The sequence below is a fragment of the Papaver somniferum genome, chromosome 7 (assembly GCF_003573695.1).
Source record: "Papaver somniferum cultivar HN1 chromosome 7, ASM357369v1, whole genome shotgun sequence".
Classification (NCBI taxonomy): domain Eukaryota; kingdom Viridiplantae; phylum Streptophyta; class Magnoliopsida; order Ranunculales; family Papaveraceae; genus Papaver; species Papaver somniferum.
This window is the reverse complement of record NC_039364.1, coordinates 86,951,998-86,957,167: the sequence shown is the minus strand read 5'-3', so window position 1 is coordinate 86,957,167 and position 5,170 is coordinate 86,951,998. Positions and strand designations below refer to the sequence as shown.

Genomic DNA, 5,170 nt, shown 5'->3' with positions numbered 1-5,170 from the left:
ACTTTGCCATGATAATTTAGCCAAAGCACATCAGCTCGTCTCCATTTAAACTTTTAGGAAAATAGGCAACAAACACATAAATGTATACAAAAGTAACATTTATCATTTTTTAGTATCACCTCACACCTTTCAATCACTTTTTTGCCTTATTGTGTTGGGTTTAGTTTCTGGTATGGATCTTTTGAGTTATTTATAAAATGCAGGATGATGGTTCTGGCTTAGTATTTTATATTGGATGAGAAGGAAACTCTCCTTTTCATCCAAATATGAAAAATGGTTTGGACAAATTTCCTTACGTAATTCAAGAAGACAAATATGTAGAACATTTATATATCTATTTCTGCCTAACAATGTCGTAGTCAACTTGAAATGAAACCAAACATATATTGAACCGAATGTAATCCAAAAGATATGAGAAATAGGAAACCATATATTTACCACCAACGTTCGTCCTCCTTGCATCATTGATAGCAGGATGCCAGCAGATGTAGCAAGCATTACGTAGCCGAAGCACAGATTTACCAGTCAACAACGTAAACAAACGAACAACACTGAATTATCACCAATGAGTTTTTGTCTACTAAGAAATACACTGCTAAGTGTCATATGAACACTACATTAAACGCAATGCATAGGTCTTACCCCTTCGAATTATAAGGTCTATACTATGCAATTTTCCTTAAGCTCATTAGTTTATATAAGAACTCTTTACCTGTATGATGCAGAATGTACTGCCTCTGAATGAAAAGAGAAAAGAAAACAATTTAACACCACACTAAAAAAAAAAGAATACAACCTGTCTAGCAGGTCCATGGCTCGACCTCCTTCTTACTTGCACTAAAACGGAGTGATAATACCAAAATTGTTTATCCACCGTTCATTTTAACAACAATTTTCCATGACTTATGATCCTCAACATACTCCAATTCACCAATTTAACCTGTCAAAGATTAACCTGTCAAAGATAAAGTAGCTAGCATATAAATCATATTCTATAAGAGACAGAGGGCAGCTAACAAAAACAAATGAAAGGCGGTTTGCATAGTACTTCTGCATGAGAAACTTGATGATAACTTTTAAGAAAAGTCTAATCATGTCCTCTCTTTTCTCGCATCTCATATTATGCATGCTTATGTAAAACACCAAACCTCATGACTATACTTGCTATTGCTGCAAATTGCTACAAAATGATAGAAATACATTTTATAACAGACCGCTAAATTAAAAAATAACACAACAAAATAAAGAGTCAGGCATACAATTATATTTAATAGTCCACTGGGGTTGTTCTGCTAAACTTTTTCAAGTGCATTGTCAGGGTAAATCGTACTTTGCGTTTCCCTTGCTTTGCATTCCCCTTGCAGCCTAAAAACTAAGTTGCATGACATTCCTCTGCCAAAAATTTGTCCAACGGACCAAAATTAACGGTAGGTTGTTCAATTTAAAGTTTGAAAAGGGACCATTTTTGGGTATTTGGGGAGTGACGTTCTCCATCTTTATACTGGCAATGTACCCCCTAATTTCAATTACCTGGCAAATTCCTCGTCATTTGTTTCAGGAGGCATAAAAATCGGGGTAACTACACATAGAACTTTTCCCTAAAAATTTAAAAAAAAAATCGATCCAACTGGGCCTTATTTTAGTTTTCCACAGAGTACGTACAATTTTGAAAACTACAATCGACGTTGGTTGTCTGGGAGTTCACATGATACTGTTGTTAACCACATTCTACGCAACCCTAAGTGTTTCTAAAAAGTCCGTTGTCATCGCACTTTCACACCGCCTCCGATAAGTAAAGTTGTTTGCAAAAAAAATTTACTATGTTTTTACCTCTGAAATGGTAACCAGCAGGCGCAGCCGACGAATAACAAACCGGAGGCCTTGAGGAGGAAACTGTGTCTCAAGGAACCCCCATAATGGCCTTTAATGGTTTGGAACAATGAGTTTTGAGAAGCGAACGACCTGCCTCTGAAATGTTTGTTGATAAAAGAGTATGGAAAATCCTCTCAGCCCAATAAGATGTCTGGAACTGGTTGGAGCCAAATTAGTTGAATGAATATATGTATAGGTAAGTCATTTTTGGTACACATAAGTAACTCCGCACATATAAGTACCAGATTATGGCCAAAGTAGGTGCACAAGAAACCCTGAAGTTGGCACATAAATAATAGAGTTATGCAACCACATACATAATTTACACCCGCTTCCAAATCAGGTAAGCTTTTGATGTTTGGCTTGCTCGCCTTAAAAAGGTGGGAGATTTCTAAGGAAAAAATACTCCAGATAAATGAAATGCATTTTCAGTTTCAATTAGTTAACCCTACTCTTAATTTCCAAAGATATAATCACAACAGAAAATGAAGACTTGTTCAAACAAACACCGAAATATTAATGTCATAAATTATAATAATATTTACATGGTTAATGGTTGACGATTTCTATTCAACTAAAAGCACGACTTATGCATGTATTATGCTCTTGTGGTAATATAGAGTAGACTGATAGAATAATGAATTGAAAGCTATACTTCCATCTATCATACTCTAATAGACTGAAGATTTCAGACAAAATGTGATAATGGACTGATGATCTCAGAACAAATGGTTGTTATCTGACACTAATGACTTTATAGATGATTAAATGAGGTTTTCGACTAACTCATGTCATACTACATCAAATGAGAATTATATTGTTAGATTAGTGAAGAATGAACTATTACCTGAGAAAGAGGCACAACAAAGATTTTCATTTTCAATTCCTGCCAACAACATCTCCAACAAATGCCAAAGATTTCCTATGAGAAGTTTCAAGAACTGAACTGGATGTGGTTACTTTCGTTAATCCTAGAACATACCAAAAATGTGGTTAGAATTTTGCATCACAGTTAATTGTAAAAGAATAAAAAACAGAGATATAAGATTGAAAGATCTGCATGCAATCTGACTTATTATTCAAGACCAATACCAATTACTTTCAACTATACTCTATTATGATTTCATCAAAAAAATTAATTTCCATCAAAAATAAACTTTCCATCCTGCTAACAGTTGAAAGACATTCCTAAAAGAAAGATCTGATAACTTCTAATCCAAGAACTGGAAGCTTCCAATGAGTACCTGTTTTAAATCTTCTTTAATTCTTTAATAGCATTCTTTCAATCAATATTAGTTGATAAAAAATCCAAATGAAGACGTAATTTTATTCGTGAAACAAAACTAGTCATAAAAATCCAAGGTGACCAAACTTGTGGTATAAAAACCCCATTCAAATGTTGGGATTCATTAAAACTCCATCGTAAACAAAATTAATACAAAAACCCCAAATTTTTAAAAATTAATACAAAAATTCCAAATTTAAATGTTGGTTTCATCAAATTTTATTTTGGTTTCATCATATACGATGAAACCAACATTTAAATTTGGTGTTTTTGTGTTAATTTTGTTTTGATAGGGTTTTTGTGTTACTTTTATTTTGATGGGTTTTTTGTGGAAGGATGGTGACACCTGTGTGATTATAACTCGCGGACCGTTTGTGAAAACTTAATAGACTACCCAAAAAACAATGAAGATGTGAAAGGTAAATGATGCAGCACCGGGAAGGAATCCAAACATCCACTTCGTAAATGGTATGTTACCAAGATTTATGTCTCGTCTACATAGCACATTCGATAAATTCTATCAGTTTTAACCCTGTAAATCTGTAATTGGTTAGTTATGACAAAATAAGCTCGACAGAGAAAACATGTAGTGACATTGTATAGAAAAGCTGATGCATGCAAGATGACCTTTTTATACCTTGTTTAGTAAGAGAACTTACCGAAATTTGAATTTCGGGTTTCTCAGATCCATCCTATCCAGCGAGATATGATCCTGGAGAAATGACCTTTTGAGCCAGCTTCACATAGTAAACTCCATGTGTTTACCACTTGAAATTGTAGAGTCATTACCACCATCTCCGGGATTCGTAAGACCTTACTGGAGATCGACCATAGTGTCAAAATTTCTCAGAACGGCGATGCATCATGCAAGCACAATCATTATTCTCCTAACCATAAGACACTCCAAAGCTTCTCGAACAACCGCCTCTAATAATCATCATTCCGCGAAAAACTAACTACTCCTCGTAAGTCAACTCTTAAGTAGCCAGGAGCGTGCAAAGCCATCACAAATCTCTGTGAGAACCGAGAATTTACGTTCCTCACTGAAAATCGTGATGGGAACGCGATCCTAACAAGGGGGAAACGCGATCCTAACAAGGGGGAAACGCGCTCCTAACAGGCGAAAATCGTGTCACTCGAATTCCCGTCAATTTCTCCGATTATTTCTCTGTGTTAGTTTAGAAAACAGAGGAAAGAACGTGTTAGAAAAGAAGAAGAAGAAAGAAATAAAAATAGATAGAGATTTTGATTAAAGAGGAACAAGAAAGAAAAATATCATATTAAAGTTTCCTTTTCTTTTCCTTCTTTTGGTGTGAGATCAGAGACGTGGAAAATGTGTGACAGAGGACTAAGAGGAGGCGGAACATGAAAAAGAGAGAAGGAAAATCTAATCTAAGATTTCGTTTAGGGTTTAGCACAAAAAAGTGACTATTAGTTGGCCTATCTTAGCTTATATTAGGCCCAACTGTACTTATCTTAGCCTATATTAAACGCACATAGTGAAAACGTGCTTTTATCCCTCCATCCCCTGCACCTCCACCTCCTGGTTCATAAGAGCATCTCCAACAGAGGGTAGATTTATTTATTTTTAGTGACACATAGGATTTTAAACCCTCGTTTGGCATAAATTCATCTCCACCAGTAGGGTTTTACAAGTTAGGAGGGACCAATTATTAAATATGAAGGTGTTCAAGAAAGTGTTATCTACACCTCCGGATGCACCTCCATGTCATGTTTTTAACTAATTTTCTTTTAATTCTAAGGGTTGAGATTCTTATTGTTGGAGATGGTATTTTAGATATGAGGTCATATATTTACTCTATGTGTGAAACCCATGAATAAAAGGACTAAATTAAAAATCCACATAGGATTTTTTACACTTTCTCTTGGAGATGCTCTAAGAACAAGAAACACAAGCACAAAGTCAAGTTCAGTGTGCTCGTAACAAAACCAAGAAACAAAAAGTGAATGAATGGGATATATGGATGCACTTAACTAAGATTTTCTAAATAT

General features: G+C 35.0%; 1 long non-coding RNA gene across 2 annotated transcripts; it reads right to left on the bottom strand.

Moving 5' to 3' along the window:
* Positions 1–316: 316 nt before the first annotated feature.
* On the bottom strand, positions 317–4,543 carry LOC113297816. 2 transcript variants are annotated; one of them, XR_003333724.1, is made up of 4 exons: positions 3,817–4,543; positions 2,720–2,843; positions 1,831–2,147; positions 317–955 (listed from the first exon to the last, which is right to left on the bottom strand). It is a non-coding gene; the product is annotated as an uncharacterized LOC113297816 (long non-coding RNA). The 2 variants fall into 2 exon arrangements; XR_003333723.1 differs by having other exon boundaries at positions 317–940.
* Positions 4,544–5,170: the final 627 nt, after the last annotated feature.